Here is a 24,420-nt window from a genome sequence, read left to right as displayed (position 1 = left end):
TTGGAATTACAGGTGTGAGCCACCACGACCAGCCGATCTTTTTGACTTTTTACTTAAAATGTTGCTGATCCTTTCTTTTGTTTTCTGAGTCAAGGAAACCTACCTTTTGATCTATTTACAGCTTTTAACAAGTTAGTATACTCCTGTGAACAAAATTTAAAGCATGTTTAATTCTCTCTACTTGATTTCTCTAGAATTTGGAAACTATTTGTGAGTATTTTTAACTTATGGCAATACATTTATTTGCATAAGTGCAATAGGAATCTGTTTTTTGTTTGTTTTGTTATTTATTTATTTTTTGAGACAGAGTCTCACTCTGTTGCCAGGCTAGAGTGTGGTGGCACAATCTTGGCTCACTGTAACCTCTGCCTCCTGGGTTCAGGCAGTCCTCCTGCCTTGGCCTCCCAAGTAGCTGGGACTACAGGTGAGCACCACCATGCCCAGCTAATGTTTTATATTTTTAATAGAGATGGGGTTTCACCATGTTGGCCAAACTCCTGATGTCATGATCTGCCTGCTTCAGTCTCCCAAAGTGTTGGGATTACAGGTGTGAGCCACCATGCCTGGCAAGGCATTCTTTTTTATTAGGTGGGCATTGTTTATTAGCTTTTCTATAGAAAAGTAAAGACATTAAAATGTAAGATGCATAATAAAAATCTAAGTGGAGAAGCTCTTATAACCTATAATATTGAGTGATGCATGAGGTAGGTGTTCAAAGTAATCTGCATTATCATGAGAAGAAAACATGTTTAATTTTATTTAAACAAAATTTAAAGCATATTTAATTCTCTCTACTTGATTTCTCTAGAATTTTGAAACTATTTGTTTCCAAATTTAAAATTAAATGAGTAGTATATTATTGTAGTAATTGTACTTTTTTTTTTTTTTTTGAGATGGAGTTTTGCTCTTGGTGCCCAGGCTGGAGTGCATTGGCACGACCTCTGGCTCACTATGACCTCTGCCTCCCAGGTTCAAGTGATTCTCCTGCCTCAGCCTCCTGAGTAGCTGGGATTACAGGCATGAGCCACCACGCCTGGCTAATTTTGAATTTTTAGTAGAAACAGGGTTTCTCCATGTTGGTAAGGCTGGTCTCAAACTGCTGACCTCAGGTGATCTGCCCACTTTGGCCTCCCAAAGTGCTGGGATTACAGGCTTGAGCCACTGAGCCTGGCCTGATTGTACTTTTATATAATAAAATGCAATAATAAATTTTAGATTATGTGTGAAGTTAATAGTTTAATTCAACATTTTTAACATGTTAAATACTATTGTGCATTCAATGAAGTGTTATTATGCCACAAACTTTAACCTCTTTCACCTTACTCAAGGGTATAGGTGAAAGATGGTAACAATATACTGTTTAGTAAGATAATAGATTAACATCTCTAGTGATTTTTTTTTTTTTGCCAGTGGCTTTCAACTGCAAATAAGTTAAAGAATATTGTTTCTGTAGGTTAAATTTTTATTCTGTTTTTAATCATTAAATTTATTTTAATTTTGGTGGCTGCATGAGTATCTATTTATGCAATATATGGCATATTTTAATACAGGAATACAATATATAATAATATCAGCATTAAGTGAGGCATCCTTCGCCTGTAGCATTTATCCTGTTTTACAATCCAATTCTACACTTTTTAAAAAAAATTTAAAAATGTACAATTAAATTGTTATTTACTACAGGGTTATTTTTATGGTCCTAATAAAAATTATATGAGTATAAATAAAATTCATTGTTAAATTCTTAATATTTTTTCAAATTTCTATTTTTCTTTGAACATGTGGCCAATCTGCCTGCAAACACGTACAGACTTTTAGTTTTGATATACATAGAGTTAAATATTTATTAATCTAAAGACAAACCTTAGGTGAAGAAAATTATGGAGTAAGTGTGTCAGGAGTTTGAGACCAGCCAGACCAACGTGGATTAACCCCGTCTCTACTAAAAACACAAAATTAGCCGTTCGTGGTGGCATATGCCTGTAATCCCAGCTACTCAGGAGGCTGAGCCAGGAGAATTGCTTGAGTATGGGAGGTGGGGGCGGAGGTTGCAGTGAGCCGAGATTATGCCATTGCACTCCAGCCTGGGCAGCAAGAGTGAAACTCTGTCTCAAAAAAAAAAAAAAAAAAAAAAACTACAAAACATTACTGAAAGTAATCAGAGAAAATGCAAATAAAAAAAATTGTATGCTTATGGATTTGAGGAATGAATATAAAATATCCATGCTTCCTAGAGCAGCCTACAAATTAAGTATTATTTTTATGAAACTGTCAATTACTTTCTTTTTATGGGACAGAGTCTCACACTGTTGCCTAAGCGGGAGTGCAGTGGTGCAATCTCGGCTCACTGCAACCTCCACCCCCCAGGTTCAAGTGATTCTCGTACCTCAGCCTCCCATGTAGCTGGGATTACAGTTGCCCACCAGCACACCTGGCTAATTTTTATATTTTTAGTAGAGAGGGGGTTTTGCTGTGTTGACCAGGTTGGTCTTGAACCCCTGGCCTCAAGTGATCCACCCGCCTCAGCCTCCCACCACCCTTTGCTGGGGTTACAGGCATGAGCTACCATGCCTGGCCCAACCCCATATTATTTCTGATAACAAAGCACAGCAACACGATTTCTTGAATTTTGCTTGGATCTTAATTCATAAAAGAAAGTTGAATGCCATTAAAAGGTGTTTAATACACTTGCACCAGAAACAAGAGCAAGTCAGGCCATGGGGGGGGGGAGCCTCACAAAGGGTGTCTCATGTAGGGGTGGGAAAGCAGAGTTATCAGCGAACTGGGACTATTTCTTTATGACCATGATGATTGGAAGCAAAAACGTGGGGCTTTTCCCTATTGAATAAAAAGTAAAATATTGCATGTTGGTGTCAGTGGTTGGGAATAATATAACATTTGCAGGCTCATAAGAACTGCCTGACAAAAAGCATGTAAACAACAGTGATTGCTCCTATGGCCCTGTGATTCAGCAGGCTTATGGAGCAGTTAAGAATAGCAGATGTCGGCCAGGTGTGGTGGCTCATGCCTGTAATCCCAGGTGCCCACCACCATGCCCAGCTGATTTTTGTATTTTTAGTAGAGATGGGGTTTCACCATGTTGGCCAGGCTGGTCTCGAACCCCTGACTTTGTGATCCACCTGCCTTGGCCTCCCAAAGTGTTGGGATTACAGGCATGAGCCAGCATGCCCAGCTCATATAATAGATGTATTTTTTATTTTTGTAAAATTAAAAAACAAATTTTAGATTTCTTATTTACCTTTTTTTTTTTTTTTTTTTTTTTGAGATGGAGTCTTGCTCTGTCACCCAGGCTGAAGTGCAGTGGCATGATTTCGGCCTACTGCAAACTCTGCCTCCCGGGTTCAAGCAATTCTCTGCCTCAGCCTCCTGAGTAGCTAGGATTACAGTTGCCCACCACCATGCCTAGCTAATTTTTGTATTTTTAGTAGGGACAGGGTTTAACTATGTTGGCCAGGCTGGTCTTGAACTCCTGACCTCGTGATTTTCCCACCTTGGCCTTCCAAAGTTGTGGGATTACATGTGTGAGCCACCACACCTGGGCTCTGTTTTATTTCTTCTTCAGTCACTTTTTGCCACATACCTTTCTGGAAAAATAATAATTGTATCAAATTTTTAAAATATAATGACATAAAATTGTTTAAAACAATATTAGGTTTAAATCTTTTTTTTTTTTTTGAGATGGAGTATTGCTCTGTTGCCAGGCTGGAGTGCAATGGCATGATCTTGGCTCACTACAACATCCACCTCCTGGGTTCAAGCGATACTCCTGCCTCAGCCCCCCGAGTAGCTGGGATTACAGGTGCCCACCACCACACCCAGCTAATTTTTGTATTTTTAGTAGAGAAGGGGTTTCACCAGGTGGGTCAGGCTGGTCTTGAACACCTGACCTCAGGTGATCCTCCTGCCTTGGCCTCTCAAAGTTCTGGGATTACAGGCATAAGCCACCCTGCCTGTCCTCTATTTTCTAAGGCTACCAAATGGTTGGCATATCGTGTGTGCTCAACACACATTTATGTTAAAAGAATGAATACATATTCTTTGTAAACTGAAACTCTGCAAACCAAGATTTTATTTTTATTTCCTATATTTTAGTTAACAGAATCAAATAGAAAATAAAGTGTAGAATTCAGAAAGCACTATTGAAAATTTAATGTTAAACCAGCACTTGTGGGTAAAAATATATTAAAATTTTTTAGTTTCTAAATTTGTGACCATTGTAATTACTTTCAAATTCCCACATGAGGATGGAACATCACTTCAGGAGAGCACAATTTAACTGGCAGAAATAAAAAGAAAAAGAAAAGAATAAAAATTTGATTAGGTTAGATATGCAAGTTCTTCTGCATATTATTTTTTATACTATTTTTTGTTTTTTAGAAAATAATTTTTTTTTCAGCCAGGCGGGGTAGCTCATGACTGTAATCCCAGCAGTTTGGGAGGCTGAGGTGGGGTGATCACAAGGTCAGGAGTTCGAGACCAGCCTGGCCAATATGGTGAAACCCCATCTCTACTAAAAGTACAAAAATTAGCCAGGCGTGGTGGTGGGCAGCTGTAGTACCAGTTGCTTGGGAGGCTGAGGCAGGAGAATCACTTGAACCCGGGAAGCAGAGGTTGCAGTGAGCCTAGATTGTGCCAGTGCACTCCAGCCTGGGTGACAGAGCAGGACTCCATCTCACTTTAAAAAAAAAAAACGAAAGAAAGAATTTTTTCCTCTGCTGGTTTAGAGTGAGGCTGGCTGGGGTAGCCTGGACTCCTCTGTCCTCCCCGAGGTGGCAGTGGCTGATGTCTGCTCAGGTGTGAGGGGCACTGCCATGCTCTGGGCCTGAGGCTCCCTGGCCCAGGCCCTCCTAACTCCCTGGACTCTTCCATGGTGTCTTCAGGCCCCTACACCAACCTTTGTGTAAGGGGAGGAGGCAGCATAGAGATGATGGGGGAACTGCCCCATGTGCCAAGGAAAGCTCACCCATCTGTGCGAAATGCTCTGGTTGACATCGGGTTTTTGTGCACCAAACGCCATGACCAAGGTTTATAACCAAGGTGTCCCCGGGCATGGGCACTTCGGTTCTTGTAGAAGCCACCCCACTCACAGGAGACAGCGGTAGCTGTGGTCACTGAAAACAAGCTCCTGCTGATAAATCTCAGACACCAGATGAAGAAGAACCTGGAGACCCTGCCAGAGAGCTTGAGGCAAAATGGACGGACTGTTGGAACAGCTGAGGGTGAAGCAGCACAAACTCCTCAAAGTTGAATAGCAAAGCAGCCACCAGAGATGGACAAGAAAAATGAACAAAGAAAATTAGCAGAAATCAAAGGCAGATGCTAAAGCAGTGCAAAATCATTCACTCAACGGTAGAAATGAAATTGATGAAGGAGTCTGGGAAATGAATGACAGAAGAGAATAAACAGCAGTGACCATAGTAAGGTCCTGACGATTCTGGTCCACTGGATCCCACCATCCCTAGGACAGTAAATATCATCACAGTCACCACTCAGCAAGTTACCACCACAGCATCTCCTGTTTGTACCAAAATGAATAAAGATGATTCTCATCACAAGGGCAAATATAAAGTAGTTTAGTATGTTTTTAACTAAACTTCAGGCATTTAGTTTACTTTTTCTAAGTTCTCATAATTCTGAAAATGCAGTTGATACTTGTATGGCTCATGAAGTTTTTAATAGTCTAATGTTACTTTGAATTGTTCAAAAACCACTGTATTTTAAATTAAGATGAATAAACGGTCCTTTGAAAACTGGCACAAGACAAGGATGACCTCTGTCACCACTCCTATTCAACATAGTATTGGAAGTTCTGGCTAGGGCAATCAGGCAAGGGAAAGCAATAAAGCATATCAAAATAGGAAAAGAGGAAGTCAAATTGTCTCTGTTTGCAGATGACATGATTGCATATTTAGAAAACCCCATCTTTCTCAGCCCAAAACCTCCTTAAGCTGATAAGCAACTTCAGCAAAGTCTCAGAATACAAAATCAATGTGCAAAAAATCACAAGCATTCCTATACACTAATAACAGACAAACAGCCAAATCATGAGTGAACTCCCACTCACAATTGCTAGTAAGAGAATAAAATACCTAGGAAAATACAACTTACAAGGGACAAGAAGGACCTCTTTAAGGAGAACTACAAACCACTGCTTAAGGAAATGAGAAGAGACAAACAAATGGGAAAGCATTCCATGCTCATGGATAGGAAGAATCAATATCATGAAAATGGCCATGGTGCCCAAAGTAATTTTATAGATTCAATGCTATCCTCATCAAGCTACCATTGATTTTCTTCACAGAATTGGAAAAAAACTACTTTAAACTTCATATGGAACCAAAAAAGAGCCTGCACAGCCAAGACAATACTGGGCAAGAAGAGCAAAGCTGGAAACATCAGGCTACCTGACTTCAAACTATACTACAAGGCTACAGGAACCAAAACAGCATGGTACTGGTACCAAACAGATATGTAGACCAATGGAACAGAACAGAGGCCTCAGAAATTGATATCACTCTGTCACCATCAAAAAATACTTAGTGTCAAATCCTACTGTGAAATAGCAGAACTGTGGGATTTGTAAAGTGGAAATGCAGAATTCAAAACAGAGATATAGACTAATGGAACCAGAGCAGAGGCCTCAGAAATAACACCGCACAGCTACAACAATCTGATCTTTGACAAACCTGACACACACAAGCAATGAGAAAAAGATTCCCTATTTAATAAATGGCATTGGGAAAACTGGCTAGCCATATGTAGAAAATTGAAACTGGACCCCTTTCTTACCCCTTTTACAAAAATCAACTCAAGATGTATCAAAGACTTAAATGTAAGACCTAAGACCATAAAAATCCTAGAAGAAAACCTGGGCAGTACCATTCAGGACATAGGCATGGGCAAAGACTTCATATCCAAAACACCAAAAGCGGTGGCAACAAAAGCCAAAATTGACAAATGGGATCTAATTAAATTAAATAGCTTCTGTACAGCAAAAGAAACTCATCAGAGTGAACAGGCAACCTACAGAATGGGAGAAAATTTTTGCAATCTATCCATCTGACAAAGGGCTAATATCCAGAATCTACAACAAATTTAAACAGATTTACAAGAAACAAACAAACAGCCCCATCAAAAAATGGGCAAAGATATGGACAGACACTTCTCAAAAGAAAACATTTATGCAGCCAACAGACATATGAAAAAGTGCTCATCACTGGCCATTAGAGAAATGCAAATCAAAACCACAATGAGATACCATGTCACACCCGTTAGAATGGCGATCATTAAAAAGTCTGGAAACAACAATGCTGGAGTGGATATGGAGAAATAGGAATGCTTTTACACTGTTGGTGGGAGTGTAAATTAGTTCAACCATTGTGAAAAACAGTGTGGCAATTCCTCAAGGATCTAGAACTAGAAATAACATTTGACCAAGCAATTCCATTACTGAATATATACCTAAACGATTATAAATCATTCTACAATAAAGACACATGAACACGTCTGTTTATTGTGGCACTATTCACAATAGCAAAGACTTGAAACCAACCCAAATGTCCATCAGTGATAGACTGGATAAAGAAAATGTGGCACATATGCACCATGGAATACTATGCAGGTGTAAAAAAGGATGAGTTCATGTCCTTTGCAGGGACATGGATGAAGCTGGAAACATCATTCTCAGCAAACTAGCACAAGATCAGAAAACCAAACACTGCGTGTTCTCACTCATAAGTGGGAGTTGAACAGTGAGAACACATGGACACAGGGAGGTGAACATCACACAATGGGGCCTGTCAGGTGCTGGGGGGGCTAAGGGAGGATAACATTAGGAAAAATACCTAATGTAGGTGACAGGTTGATGGGTGCAGCAAACCACCATGGCATGCGTATACGTATGTAATAAAACTGATGTTCTTCACATGTAACCCAGAACTTAAAGTATAATAATAATAATAAAAAGAAGAATAAATATTTGTTTTATATATTTAAAGCTTAGAATCACAAATAATGCTCCTGTTTATGATTTGAAAACTTCAAAGTCTGGTTTTCCTTCTGTACATACACAAAACATTGTATTGTGCTGAAACATTTGTTTTTTAAAGTGGCAGTCATAGTTCCTGTCTGTCTGGATATATATATATATAAAGCATAACATAAGAAAGAAATTTCATTAGCCAGGCATGGTGGCTCACTCCTGTAATCCCAGAACCTTGGGTGGCTGAGGTGGGTGGATTGCCTGAGGTCAGGAGTTTGAGATCAGCCTGGCCAACACAGTGAAACCTCGTCTCTACTAAAAATACAAAAAAATTAGCTGGGCATGTTGGCAGGCACCTGTAATCCCAGCTACTAGGGAGGCTGAGGCAAGAGAACTGCTTGAACCTGGGAGTCAGAGGTTGAAGTGAGCTGAAATTGCACCATTGCACTCCAGCCTGGTGACAGAGTGAGACTCTAAGAAAAAAAAAAGAAAAACTTTATTTTGTTTTCAATAATCTAATGTTGTTGTACACAAAAAACTTTACAGATTATGGTAGGGTTTAGCAAACTGTGTATATAATATAACATTAATGTCGCTATTTTCTGATGTCTAACTTTTCTTAGAAAAGATTTTTTGTTTTTTACAAATGTCTCCACAAATTCTGGCTTATTTTATAAAAATAGCAGAATACTAAAGAAATGGGTGGTTTGCCATACTACATGAATACTGGCATTCAGTTAAAATAGCAAATATTTTCCTCAAAATTTAGACAGATTAAATAATTTCTTGATTTTTGAGTACAGTGATAGACATTCACAAATATTTCAGAAATCAAAGCTGTATTAGGTTTTACTTAGTAGTAATATGTATATAAGATCAAGGATCTGTTCAGAATAGATATTTTTCATCAATAATTTGGTGGTTTCAAATACCCAGAAGTCTTGTTTTAATCAGATGAAGTCTGAGGATAGTTTAGTAATTTTATTTTTTGTATGGTGTGTTCACAATTTTCTAATTTAACCTAGTATTGATTGATGATGGGTAAACAAATCAACTTTTTTTAAATCTCATAGGTTTATTATGTTGTTGAAGATGTTTTTAGTTAAAATTCTTTCAAAATTGTTTACAGAAATTTAGGTCTAGTCGAATTTGCTCAACCTGTTAATCAGTGTCAGCTGCGAGATTCTAATTCATTTTTAGTGTGCCTGTACTTTTCTTTCTGTAAACTAAATTTATATTCTCTATGTTACTTGTTGAAATGTGATATAATACAACTCACACATTTAGAACAAAACCATCAGGACAAACTAATTCTGGCTTAGTATAAAGAAGCTGTTACCAAATTAGTGTTATATATGCAGATGGATGTGGCTCAACAAAATTTTACACAAAAAATTTTGGATTGAACTACACGTGTTGCCATGACTTAGCCTCTAATGACCTTGTGAATAAAGACAAATTTCAACACATTTATTCATTTGCTTTCACTATGTCTAATGGTAGTATGTCAAAAATTCTCATGCTACTGTCTGAGAAAACACATTCTACTGTTACTTAAGAAATCAACTGAATGGCATTTTTATAACCTTGCACCACATAACGAAAGACTGCAATGTAGTCTGCATGGAAAAGGATAATCCGGAATGCCACTTTCAGTATTTAAGTATTTAACCTTTGGTTGAAAAATGTAGTAAAATAGAGCTCTTGGTAAGTTTTGTGTAGCTTAACGTCAGCATAAAGTAGGAAAAAATATCTTTAAAAATGTAAACGAACAAAAACCTACATCAAAAAAACAAACATACACCAATGCATATATATTGACTGAAGCTCCAGGGATGTAAAATAATTTCTCCTGGGTACACAGCTAGTGACCCAAATCAGGCTCAAATATGTTTGATTTTAAAATTGTCATTTTCTCACTTTTGACAATACTGACATAACAGCTAAACCTTATTCTCAGAATTGATAGTTGAAAACAAACTAAGATAAGTACTATTGAGGCTGGCTAGGTAGCCAAGAAGCTCACCATGTCCTCAGGATGCAGCAGCCATGGCGATTTCATGGTGACAGCATATTATCAACACAATAAACCCCAACATTTGAATTGCATTTCAGCTCATTCAACCAAAGCTCTCTTCAGTAGGGATATTCCCCCATAAAGAGCATGCATTTTGATTTTACTTTTCCTCTGACCTTTTACACATTGTAATACTAAAAAACACATGTGAGTGGAATTTTAAGATGCTAATGAGATATGTGACGTATAAACAAGCATGTACAGCCATGTGTATGTGCACCAAGAGGACCACCCAGAACGTGCCTACTAATACCACCACTTTCTAACTCTTTGTAAATAATTATGTAAGACTCCCATAAATGGAGTCTCTCTATTTCCAGTCTTTGCTGTCTCATTCTTATAAGCAGCCCATCCTGAATCGCTTCTCTCTCGGGGGTATTTTGCACCTAACTTTTAAAATAGTATTTCTACTTTGCAATAAATTCATCTATGCCGCATCCTCATTTTTTTGTGTCTCTTGTTTAAATCTTTGAAACTAAGAACCAAGATCTCAAAACAGCCATCAGGACTATTGTGCTTTGTTTTGTTTTCTTAACATTATTTTATGTGATATTTCATATTTACATTTTCAGCATAGCCAAAACTGCTAAATTAAAAACTTAAATGATCACAAAGTGATTTGTCTTAAAAGCATGTATATTTTTCAAGTTTCAGCTTTATGTATTCAAATTTTTAAAAAACTCTGACACATATATATCTATCAAATTTAATATCTTAAATAATTTAAATTCGCTTCCAAAATGATTTATATTCATTGTTATATTTCATTTTGACCAAATTTGGCTTCCCAAGCTAAAGAAATGCTCTGTAGTAAAATTAACAAATAAAGGCTCATGTTTTTATCAATAATATTTTATGTCTGAGGACCTAAGCATCAAGGACAGAAATCTGAATGATGTTGAGTGAATATTTAAATTGATAAAGTAGAAAGTATCAGAATCAAATAAGGGATGGATACAGAAACATAGTACTTAACAAAACCATTCAGGGTATGTTTGACAAACAAGAAGATTGCATAGGATCTGCACTGCACTACTAATGAAAAGCGTTCTCTGTAACTTTATTCTCCACATACTCATACACAAAGTGAATACAATTAACTCCTTTTCCTGGAAGGCAGTGATTCATCTTTTATTCTGTTACATCTGTTCCACATTGCTGTGATAACGCTGTTGAAGTGCACCCCCTTACACCAGAAGATCACCTGTGTGAATGTGAATAGACTGACCCTGGAGACAACCAGCTCAGCACAGTCACTTGAACTGCCCCTTTGCATTTCAGGCAGGTAAAATGCCTTTGAAGAGTGAAAATAAAGTTACTGCTGATTAAGCAGAGAGTTTGACTTGCTGATCAATTTGATCAGAAGCCTCTCTCTTAGTGAGGTAATTACTGCATTTATTTATTTCAAGAAAAGTAAAAGCCAGAGCCCAGAATGTGGCAAGGCAAGGGTTGAAAAGAACAAGTTTTTCTTTGCCTAGCAAGCTCACTTCAAGGACAGTTGTAAGATAATGTTGTTTGAGAAGTTGAAACCAAAGAAATAGGCTCCAGACACTCCCCTCCAAAGCAAGGGTGAAGGAAACAAAGAAAAACAAACAAATGTCTGTATTTAGCCAGTTCTTGTTTTTTCTTTCAATGCAGCTACAAGGCCACCAGCTATTAAAGGCCACAAGTTATGCCAAGAATTCAGTTATGCTATAAATTACATAAGCCTGTCATTATATAATTAACTGCCTTTGTTTTGCTTCTGTAAGTTTGCTTATTAAAATCTTGCTCAGTCTTTGTTCAAGGCTCAGCTTTTTGGATGTGAATCCACTGAGCCAGAGCACACCTTAAAATAAATATCCCCCTTTATTCACTCATACTGGTCTCTCTAGTCCTCTGTGTCCCACAGCATTTCTTGGCGCGCCAGCCAGGAGCAGAGATGGCAGATTTACTGTCTCCTTTGCCTTGAAATTGGGGCTGGAGCCCTGATTCAAGGGAAACCTGGGACCCAGGCACTGCTGGGAGAACTTCAGCCTGGAGGGGAAATCAGCTCTCCCATGACCCGGCATCCCTACCCAGCAGTGCAATGGAGCCTGAGAAGGGCTACAGGATGATTCCAGAAACAGTGCGCTTCAGGAACCACGGTAAGTTATTGGGGTCCGAGGCAGGACCCGTCCCATAAGGATGGAAGGGGAGCCTGATCACCTCCTGGGGTGTAACAGTCCGACCCAGAGAGGCTTGGGGCAGTGAGAGGGGCTTGCCAATTCAGATGAATCTCACACCTCAACCAACACAGGATGCGAGAGTGGCTTGCTTAGTTGGTTAGGTAAAGGAAACTGGAGGTGGTGAGAGTGGCTTGCCACCCCAATTAGAAAACAGGAACTGGGAACAGGGACGTATATAAAAGTGTGTGAAGGAGATGGTTCCAGGAGAAAACAATGCAAGGAGTGATGTGGGGAGTCACAGATCTCTTAGCATCAACTGTGTGCTCTGAGCAAAGTGTGGGGCTGCCCTGGACTAGTGGCAAACTGTATACATCCAATAGGAGTTGCCTCACAGCTCAGAGTTGTGGTGGGAATAAGGACCCCTCCAAAGCCAAGCGGCATTTGAAAACTCCCATAATTGGGGATGGTCTGGTCAGTCTGAGGCAAAAGGAAGTGTGGGTGTGCTGCATAGTAAAGGGAGGAAATGGGAATAAAGTCATCAAAGTCCACTCCATTGGCGCGCATGTTACAGAACTTTAAAGAAGGTTTTACAGGGAATTATGGAGTTAAGCTAACCCCCCAGAGGTTAAGAACTCTCTGTGAATTAGAACTGCCTTCTTTTAGTATTGGATGACTGACTGAAGGAACTATAGATAGGAAAATAATTGGCTGTGTATTTAAGGTGGTGACAGGTCAGAGGACAGCCTCAGTATCCAGATCAGTTTCCTTATATTGACTCATGGTTAAATCTAGCACAGACAAGACCAGCCTGAATCCAGCCCTGTTTAGCAGCTTATTGCAAAATACTTGTGGCCTGAGCCAAGCCAAAAATGAAAGTAAGAGCAGCTTTGCCAGCAGATACAGAGTTAAATAAGAAGTTCCAGAGGGAGCAAGAAAAGCCAGTTTTGCAGGAGCCACCAGAGGGAATAAAGATTCCTACTCCACATGTCACAGCCTACCCCACTTTACCAAGGCCAGCAGGCCCCCAGGAACCAGATTCAGGAGCTAGCACACCCCAACTCTCACCCTGAAGAGAAAGACTGGAGCCTTGAGAGGCCAAGGAAAGAAGTCAAGATAGTCAAGTAGGCCGTCTCAGATCTGGCTGTGCTTGAGATATGCAAATGCCTCTCAGGGAGACACGAGGACCCATTTATTAAGATAACCAAGGCCAGGTCCAAGGGTGGGAATGGACTTTCAACTGTCAGCTTTTTTCAACCACCGATTTCTTAAACTGGAAACACCATACTCCCTCCTATATGGAGAAGACCCAAGCTCTTATAGATCTGATGCAGTCCATCTTTCTGACACAGAATCCAACCTGACCAGACTGCAGGCAGAAGCTTCTCATGCTGTGTAACACTAAGGAGCACAGGAGAGTAACCTAGGCAGCTCTCTGCCGGCTAGAAGCCCATGCGCCAGCAGATGCAGCAACTACTCAGGCAGGCTGGCCGCGGTGGCTCATACCTGTAATCCAAGCACTTTGGGAGGCCGAGACAGGTGGATCACGAGGTCAGGAGATTGAGACCATCCTGGCTAACATGGTGAAACCTTGTCTCTACTAAAAATACACAAAAAATTAGCCGGATATGGTGGCGGGCACCTGTAGTCCCAGCTACTTGGGAGGCTGAGGAAGGAGAATGGTGTGAACCTGGGAGGCAGAGCTTGCAGTGAGACGAGATGGTGCCTCTGCACTCTAGCCTGGATGACAGAGTGAAACTCCATCTCAAAAAAAAAAAAAAAAAATGCTCAGGCATATGCTCAGGGCCAGTTCCCAGACCAAAATCCCAACTGGGACTCAGAAGATGTGACTCAGCTTCAGCATTTGCAGAGGTACCAAAAGGCACTTATGCAAGGGCTAAGGGATGATGGAAAAAAGGCTATCAATATAAGAAAGATCTCAGAGGTTCTTCAGGGAAGTAAGATCCCTAGCCAGTTTTATGATGGACTCTGTGAGGCATACCGGCTTTTCACCCCATTTAACCCTGAGGCTGCTGAAAATCAGCATATGGTAAATACATCATTTGTAGGACAGGCCCACAGTAATATGAAGCAAAAACTTCAGACACTGGGAGGTTTTGCAGCCATGAATGCCACCCAGCTTATAAAAGTAGCCACCAAGGTGTATGTTAACCATGACCAGGAGGCAAAGAAGAAAGTAGAACAGAGGCTTTAAAAAAAAGCCAATCAAGGCCGGGCATGGTGGCTCACACCTGTAATCCCAGCACTTTGGGAGGCCAAGGCGGGTGGATCACCTGAGTTTGGGAGTTCAAGACCAGCCTGATTAACATGGAGAAACCCCATCTCTACTAAAAAAAAAACAAAAATTAGCCAGGCATTGTGGCGCATGCCTGTAATCCCAGCTACCCGGGAGGCTGAGGCAGGAGAATCACTTGAACCTGAGAGGCGGAGGTTGCAGTGAGCCAAGATCATGTCATTGCACTCCAGCATGGGCAACAAGAGCAAAACTCTGTCTCAAAAAAAAAAAAAAAAAACACAAAAAAACCCCAATCTGTAAGCAGCAGCCCTCATAGAGAGAGAAAGTAGTAATGTGAGAGGATGCAGACATGGACCTGGAAGAGGTCAAGTTAGACAGGGATTTGAGAGCCAACCAAGGTTAGAGAAGGATCAATGTGTGTGATGCAAAAAGAAAGGACACTGTAAAGGTGAATGTCCAGAAGGCAATGAGGGAAATGGCTAAGGCCATGTGACAAAGAGGCCATTGGCCAGAGGCTGCCAAACCCTAAAGCAATGCAATACTGATCTAATTGAGCTGGCAGGGGCTAAAAGATATGACAACTAGGATAAACCAGGCTCCTTCTCATTGGGGCTTCAGGAGCCTATGGTTACATTAGAAGTTGGAGGCCAATTAATGGACTTTATGTTAGATACTGGGGCTGAATATTCTGTAGTAACTTGACCCATAGGTCCACTATCAAAGAACTATGCAACGATTGTAGAGGTTACTACAGTCTCAAAGAAAAGGCTGTTCTGTCAGTCAAAGAGGTGTGTTATAGAAGGAAAAGAAGTCCAGCATGATTTTCTGTACCTCCAAAATTGTTCAGTTCCCTTGTTATAAAAAGACCTACTCCAAAAACTGCAAGCACAAATTACTTTTGGCCCACAGGGAGATATGACTTTAAATCTGACTCACCCAAAGGCCATGGTGTTAACCCTTACCATCCCACAGGTTGAGGAGTGGAGACTTTATAAAAGGAAATTGCAGGCAGCAATGCAATCTCATATGCGAAAGAAAGAAAAATTATTTCAGTTAGTTAAAGAAATTCCTGGAATGTGGGCTGAGGACAACTGACCTGTGTTAGCTGTAAATCATGCAGCAGTATTAGTAAAATTAAAACCAGGAGCAACTCCTGTTCAGGTTCATCAGTACCCAGTTCCCCCCAAAGGCTGTACAGGGCACTTATAAACACTTAGAGTGGCTCTGTAAACATAGGATTTTAGTCCAGTGCCAGTTGCCATGGAATACTCCACTTTTGCCTTTTCCAAAAACCACTGCCAGGACCAGGGTCTACTAAGTATAGACCAGTGCAGAACTTGCATGCCATGAACCAAGCCATGGTACCTATCCATCCAGTGGTACCCAACCTGTATGCTTTAATGGAACTCATTCCAGCAAGTACTGCCTGGTTTACAGTCTTAAAGGATGCTTTCTTTTGTATGTGCTTGGCACCAGTTAGTCAGCCTATCTTTGCATTTCAATGAGACAAAGAAGCTACACAGCTCACTTGGACTAGGCTCCTGCAAGGGTTTAAAAACTCTCCCACAATCTTTGGGGAAGCATTGGCCTCAGACCTTAAGGCCTAAACCCCGTCAAATGATAAGTGCACCTTGCTACAGTACATGGACAACCTTCTTTTGGCAGTCCCAACCCGAGAGGACTGTTATCAGAAAACCCGAGACCACCTCCATCTCCTATTGAAAGCAGGTTACAGAGTATTTAAAAAGAAAGCCTAAATTTGTCATGAAGAGGTTAAATATCTAGTTTTCATAGTAAGCCACAAGGAATGCCAGCTTAGGTATAAGCAAAAGCAATCCATTTGTGCGCTTCCAACCCCGACCACCCAATGTCAAATAAAAAAATTTTAGGGGCGGCAAAATTCTGCTGCATCTGGATTCCAATTTTTCACTGATGGTTAAGCCATTATACAAAGCCACAAAGGGGTGGTGGCGGGGAACCCCTCCTTTGAGAAACTAATCAGGAAATAGCATTCAAACAAATCAAAGAGGCTTTAACTCAGGCCCCAGCCTTAGGACTACCAGATATAAGTAAGCCTTTCTTTCTATATGTTCATGAACAAAAGGAAATTGCTGCAGGGGTTCTGACTCTAAGTTATAGGATCACAGCATCACCCAGTGGCATATTTATCCAAACAACTAGACTTCTTGGTGCTAAGATAGCCTCCTTGCTTTAAAGCCTTAGCTGCCACTGTCTTGTTAACACAAGAGGCTAGTAAATTAACTCTGGGACAGCAGCTAACGGTCCGGGTGCCACACTAGGAACAGTTATAACTTTAATGGCTCAAAGAGGGCATCATTGGTTATCAAACCCAAGAATGACTCAGTACTAAGGGCTTCTATGTAAAAACACTTACATTATTTTAAAAACAGTAAACATCCAGGCTGGGTGTGGTGGCTCATGCCTGGAATTCCAGGGCTTTGGGAGGTCGAGGAGGGAGAGTCACAAGGTCAGGAGTTCGAGACCAGCCTGATCAACATAGTGAAACCCCGTCTCTACTAAAAATGCATAAATTAGCTTGATGTGGTGGCACGCACCTGTAGCCCCAGCTACTTGGGAGGCTGAGGCAGGAGGTGGATGTTGCAGTGAGCTGAGACCACAGAGTGTGATTCTGTCTCAAGAAAGAGTAAACACCTAAATCTGGCTACTCTGCTCCCCGTGAAACTGGGAGCTCCCCTCCATAACTGCATCAAAACCATGGATGACGTATCCTCCAGTTGGATAAATTTTATAAACCAACCCCTCAGAAACCCGAATGTCAAAACATCAGCTCAAAAAGCAAAATTAATAGCCCTAACAAGAGCACTGTTGTTGGCAAAAGATAAGGTCAATATTTACACTGGCTTTAAATTTGATTTTACCACACTGCATATTCATGGAGATATATATATATATATATATATATATATATATATATATATATATATATATGTAGCAAACAAAAAACCCTTTCAACAGCTGGAGAAAAAAAAAAAAAGTACAACAAAAAGATTCTACAGCTCCTAAAGGCTGTATGGGCTCCAGAAAAAGTAGCTGTAATACACTGCAGAGGGCACCAAAAGGCAGGAACACCAGAAAGCAAAGGAAACAAAAAGGCAGACAGAGAGGCAAAACAGATAGCAATAATTATGCTGATTTTTTTTTTTTTTTAACTGAGGAAACCTTAACTATGGCTCTCCTCCCAGAACCTCCTCTCCAAGGAAACTTAAGTTATATGCCAAATGAAAGACCCTGGTTTACCCATGAGGCTGAAAAATATATTAAAGGAGAGTGGTGGAAATTCTTCGATGGGAGATTAGCCATTTCAAAGATTTAAGCTTGTATGTTTGTAAAGCAAATTCGTCAAGGAACTCATGGAAAAAATGGCACTAGAAATGGTACTAAAATGCCATTTCTATGTGCCACGGCTCTCTGCCATCACTCGAGCCATTTGTAAACAATGCTTAACCTGTGCTCAAAACAACCTGCAACAGGGGCCCACTTGGCCCCCAGGAATTCAGGAAGTAGAAGCCATGCCTTGTAAAAATGTGGTTATAGACATAACAGAACTGTCCATGCTGTGGGCTACCCATTCGTGCTAGTGCTTGTTTGCACCTTTTCAGGATGGGTTAAGGCTTTCCCCACCAGGACAGAAAAAGCATGAAAAGTAACAAAAGGACTTTTAAAAGACATTATTGCCAGGTTTGGACTGCCTTTAACTTTAGGATCAAACAATGAGTCATCATTTGTGGCTGAAACAGTGCAAGATTTAACAAGACTATTAAAAATAAAATGGAAGTTACACACAGCCTATTGGCCATGAAGTTTAGAAAAAGTGAAATGTATGAATGGGACACTCAAGCAGCTACTTAAAAAATATCAGGAAATTCATCTAAGATGGAATCAAGTTTTGCCTATGGTCCTCCTCTGAGTCAGATGCACCCCCAGCAAACAAACTGGGTATTTGCCCTATGAAATTTTGTTCGGTCAGCCTCCCCCAATCATAAGCGAAATAAAAGTTAATCTCCAGGAACTAGGGGAATTAACTTTAAAAAGCAAATGCAGGCTCTACGGATAGCTATGCAAAGTGTCCATTACTTGGTACATAAAAAAAAAAAAAAAAAAAAAAAACCTGTGAGTCTTACAGACCCAGTACACCCCTTTAAACCTGGAGACTGTTTGGGTTAAAAAGTTGAATCCAACTTCTGTAGGACCCATATAGGATGGGTCCTATACTGTAATCTAGTCCATTCCCACTGCTGTTAAAGTTTCAGTTGTTGTGCCTTGGATCCACCACAGTCAGCTAAAACCAGCAGCCCAAGACAAGTGGACCAGTCAGCTGGACACAGATCATCCAACCCAGCTGATCCTGAGATGAGACCAAGCTGCTGCTAAAGAAAACTGCTCTGGTCATTCCGGAAGCTGACCAGTCTATGAATGGCGGAAGCATAAGAAGACAACAAGCCCCACTCTAGTCACACACAGGAATCTGACTAGTCTACGCATGACCAAACTTAAGAACTTCTCAAGCAAGTAAATGTGGTTAAAAATCTTAAAAGTAGTAGTTTTCCTTGTAATACTGTTTTCCTATTGTTCTGTCACTGTGCTCAGTCTCCTCCCCCAAATAAGGACCTCTTCTGTCCTTGCTGAATATAAATATGCTGTATATTGTTTTGCTGTTGTTACCCCCCTTAACCATGCTAGAAGAAGCACCTATAGAAGGGTGTCCCCACTGTACACATACTACCTGGTCAGGGACTGGTATAACTAAAACTCTATTGTACCATAGTTATAAATGTACAGGGACTGGCTTAGGAACTTGTACTTATAATGAGACCACCTACTCAATTTGTGGCCCAGAAAATAAGAAAATAACAAACCTTATGTATTCTCTGACTCTAAATTTTCACCTGGTGAATGGTGTAAGATTCGTTCAAGGTCAAAGGAAAATTTCCTCTTAAACCAAACCAAGGTCCCTCCCTTTTACCAAGGGCCTGTTTCTCTGTACTGGGATGCAGGCAGCATACTAGACTCACCTGTCTGTGGTAACTTACTCTTAAATACTATAGAAGTAACTACAAATATGTATGCATGCCAAGAGTAACTCCTCCTTGTTCCCCTGGGATCCCAAAAAAGGATTGTTGGTATTGCATATCATGGCACCCTAGCATACAACAGAGGCCAATTATGCTTACCAAAATGCCAGTAAAACAAGACCAAAAAATAAAAAACTGTAATCCTGTAAACTTCACCATTCTAACAGACTTACCCATGTGGACTACAGGTTACTCCATACATGTCTACATAAATACATACCCAGCAACCTACCTATATGTTATCAAAAAAGAAACCTGGACCTGTCTGGCTCAGCAACAATTCCAAGTCTTTAAATCATTCTATAAGCATGTAAACTAGAAGTTACCAGAGCCTCTTCCTTTAGCTGAGAACCTGTTTGCTCAGCTGGCTCAAAACATTGCTGGCAGCCTAGGCATTTCTTCTTGTTATGTTTACAGAGGAACTGACATGGGAGACCAGTGGCCTTGAAAAGCAAAAATGTTAATGCCACAAGATAATTTTAATTTAACTGACTGTTCCCCTGAACCAATGCCTGTAAGTTCAAGTGTCTGGCTCCTAAAAACTTCTATCATTGGAAGATACTGTGTTGCTCACTGGGGAAAGGCTTTTACAAACCCAGTAAAGGCTTTTACAAACCCACTAAGCAGGTTAGAGAACTAACCTGCTTAGAACAGCAATATTATAATGAAACACTAAGAAAAACTTTGTGGCTGGGCAGAAATGACTCCAAATCACCTCATCCAAATCCTTTCTCCCATTTCTGTTCTCTAAATCACACCTGGTATCCGCTTGAAGCTCCAAATACCCACCCAGCAAGCACCCTCTGGTCTTGATTGGATCTGTGGGCCATGGGCCTACCAACAGTTGCAAGCAAAATAGATAGAGGCTTGTATACTCAAGACAATTAAGCCATATGTCTTTTTACTCCCACTGCAACAAGGAAAAATCTTAGGGTATCCTGTCTATGATGAAATTAAAAGAAGAAACAAAAGAAATATAAACACAAAAAAAGACATACAAATAGGAGATTGGGGGCCAGGCATGGTGGCTCATGCCTGTAATCCCAGCACTTTGGGAGGCCAAGGCAGATGGATCACGAGGTCAGCAGATCGAGACCATGCTGGCTAACACAGTGAAACCCCGTCTCTACTAAAGATACAAAAAGGTTAACCAGCCGTGGTGATGGGCACCTGTGGTCCCAACTACTCAGGAGGCTGAGGCAGGAGAATTGCGTGAACCCAGGAGGTGGAGCTTTCAGTGAGCCAAGATTCACAGCACTGCCCTCCAACCTAGGTGACAGAGCGAGACTCCATCTCAAAAAAAAAAAAAAAAAAAAAAAATAGATTGGAAGGACACAGATTGGCCACTGAAAGAATAATTCAATAATGTGGGCTAGCTACCTGGGCACAAAATGGGTCATGGGGGTACTGCACCTCAATTTACATGCTTAACTGCATCATAAGGTTGCAGGCAGTCCTTGAATTTATCACTAATGAAACAACAAATGCATTAGACTTATTGGCTCAGCAGGCCACAAAAACGAGAAAGGCCATTTATCAAAATAGACAGGCTTTAGACTATCTCCTATCCCAGGAAGAAGGAATATGTGAAAAGTTTAATCTAACTAATTCCTGCTTAAAAATTGATAACAATGAGAAAGCTTTGTAGAAATAACTGCAAGAAAAAATTAGCCCATATTTCAGTCCAGACTTGGAAAGGGTGGACTCCTGATTCCCTCTTTGGAGGCTGTTTTTCCTCCTTTGATGGATTCAAAACCTAAAAAGTAGTAGTTCTAACCATACTAGGAGGTTGTTTGATGCTTCCTTGCCTGTAATCCTTCCTTATTAGGAGCATTCAATCAACTATAGAGACAATTGTAGCTAGGCAAACTACCACTCACCTAATGCTCTGCATAAATATCAGCCCATTCCTAAAGAAGAAAACCTGCTCATAAGGAATCAAGTAATAGTGATGCTTTCTATTAAAATTTTGTTTATAAAAAGCAACAAAGGGGAGAAACTGAGGCAGAAATTTAAAATAATAAGTACTGCATTCATTAACTCCAAGAAAAGTAAAAGCCAAAGCCCAGAATGTGGCAAGGCAAGGGTTAAAAAGTTTTCCTCTGCCTAGCAATCTCACGTCAAGAAATAGGCTCCAGACAGTACCCTCCAAAGCAAGGGTGAAGGACACAAACAAACAAACGTCTATATTAGCCAGTTCTTTTTTCTTTCAACGCAGCTCCACGGCTACCAGCTATGCCAGGCCACAAGTTATGCCAAGTCATCGGTTATACTATAAATTATGTGACCTGTCATTATATAGTTAACTGCCTTTGTTTTGCTTCTATAAGTTTGCTCAGTCTTTGAGCTCAGTCTTTGCTTTCTAAATTTGGATGTGAATCCACTGAGCTGGTGCCTACCTTAAAACAACTATGCTTCTGTATTCACCAATACTGGTCTCTCTAGTCCTCTGCGTCCTGCAACACTTAGAACTGGGAGAGATGACACAAAGATGGTGCTTGCATGTTGGGTGTGAGGGAAAATGATTACCAGGGACTAGATCATAGCTGTTTCACTCATCAATGTTGACTTTCATTGCTATTTTGTCTCAAATTACGTTAATAAAGTAATGGCTTTGGTCCAAGTTTTCTTAAAACATGTCAATCAGCCATAATATTAACCAAAAAAAAAGCACAGAAATGAAGGTATTTAACAGTCATAATTTACATTTTAAAACTAAAATATTTCTGGAAATTTTTAAGGTTTCCTAGGTAGAGCATTATATCATCAGTGAAGATAATTTAACTTCCTTTTTTTCCATTTAGATGCTTTTAATTTCTTTATTTTGTTGGATAGCTCTGACTAGGACTTCTAGAATTATGTCGAATAGGAGTTAGACTGGATATTCTTGTCTTATTTTTATTCTAACGTTCTGATTTGCTTATGAACTCAGATTGCTCGTATTTCATGGAGGATTTTTGTTTCAATGTTTACCAAAAATATTGGCCTGTAGTTTCCTTTTTTTGTTGTGCTTTCACTATATTCCGGAATTAAGATAATATTGATGTTATGAGTTAGGGTGGAATCCCACCTGGATTTCTTGGAGTATCTTCAGTAGTAGTACAAGCTCATCTTTGTATATGTGGCAAAATTTGGCTGTGATTTTACATAATCCAGGGCTTTTACAGTTGGTAGGTTTTTTATTACTACTTTAATTTCATCATATGTTTTATACATTTTTGCCCTGTTCAAGACTTCTGTTTCTTCCTGGTTCAATCTTGGAAAGTTTTGTATATCCAGGAATTTATTCATTTTCTCCATATTTTCTAGTTTGCATGCATAGAGATGTTCATAGTAGTCTCTGTTGATTTTTTGTAAATACGTAAAATTAGTTGTGATTTCACATCTCTAACATGTAAATAGATGCAGAGTACAAAAGAATAGATGCACAATGGAAGTTTGACAAAATTTGACATCCCTTATGATAATCTCTGAAAAACTAGTTATAGATCAAATTATTGGCACCTCAGCCAATAAATGTCACATATTAGCAAAAAATACACAGCTAACAACATATTAAACAGGGATACGTTGCATGATTTTACTCTAAGAGCTAGTATAAGACAAGGATTCCCACTTATCCTTACTAAAGTCACTCTTGCTAAACAGTACAAATCCAAGACAAAGGAATTAGAGAATAAAATCAAAAGCATCTAGATAGGACAAATGGAAGTTAATTATTCCCGTATAATTACCTTTTATCCCTATACATAATCTGAAGTATAGAAAAACCTAAGTAGGACTGGCTGGGCGCAGTGGCTCATGCCTGTAATGCCACTACTTTGGGTGGTTGCAGCAGGTGGATCACCTGAGGTCAGGAGATCAAGACCAGCCTGGCCAACATGGTGAAACCCAGTCTCAACTAAAAATACAACAACAACAATAAAAAAAGTAAAAAATTAGGCAGGCCTGGTGGCACAGTACCTGTAATCCCAGCTTCTCGTGAGGCTGAGGCAGGAGGATTGCTTGAACCTGAGAAGTGGAGGTTGCAATGAGCCAAGATCATGCCACTGCACTCCAGCCTGAGTGACAAGAGTGAGACTCAATCTCAAAAAAAAAAAAAAGAAAAGAAAAGAAAAGCGTAAGATTTTACTAAACAAATTTATTAAACTTTCAAAATACAAAAGCAACATCAAAGTCAGTAGCATTCCTATGCATTAACAACTATCTCAAAATGAAAATTAAGAAACACTTTCATATACAATAACTACAGTAATAAATTCAACACAAAGCAGAGTATACATTTGCTTTCAGCATTTTTGAGGCTTTTAGTTTTATACTAGTCACTTTGTTAAAATAATTTTTCCCCAATATTTCTTCTGAAAATAAGTACAAACTTCTACTCACACAAACTTTATAATTTCCTTACACCTGAAGTTTATCTTTTAGAGTAATGTATATTTAACCCAAACTAAAGTCTGTATGTGTTTGCATGCAGACAGGACACATGTTCAAATATATATATGTATAAAATTTTAAGATATCTACTCAGGACTCAGAAATGTATTTTATTTATACTTGTATATGATTTCTATTATAACCATAAAAATAACCTGTCAGTCAATTACAATTTAACTGTTCATTTTTTTTTTTTTTTCTTGGGATGAAGTCTTGTAGTGTTGCCTGGGCTGGAGTGCAGTGGCACGATCTCAGATCACTGCAACTTCTACCTCCCAGGTTCCTGGCCATCTCGAACTCCTAAGCTCAGGTGATTCATTCGCCTGGGCCTCCCAAAAGTTCTGGGATTACAGGCTTGAGCCACCGCACCCAACCATAATTGCATATTT

At 39.8% G+C, this 24,420-nt stretch overlaps 1 protein-coding gene across 2 annotated transcripts in view; it reads left to right on the top strand.

Moving 5' to 3' along the window:
- The window catches only part of LOC129020591 (zinc finger protein 708), a 325,243-nt gene that overhangs the window by 162,386 nt on the left and 138,437 nt on the right, over positions 1–24,420 (top strand). The gene's annotated exons all lie outside the window — the stretch shown is intronic.

The sequence above is a fragment of the Pongo pygmaeus genome, chromosome 20, assembly GCF_028885625.2.
Source record: "Pongo pygmaeus isolate AG05252 chromosome 20, NHGRI_mPonPyg2-v2.0_pri, whole genome shotgun sequence".
In the NCBI taxonomy this organism is placed as follows: Eukaryota; Metazoa; Chordata; class Mammalia; order Primates; family Hominidae; genus Pongo; species Pongo pygmaeus.
The sequence above is the reverse complement of the archived record's forward strand: the minus strand, read 5'-3'. Positions and strand labels throughout refer to the sequence as shown.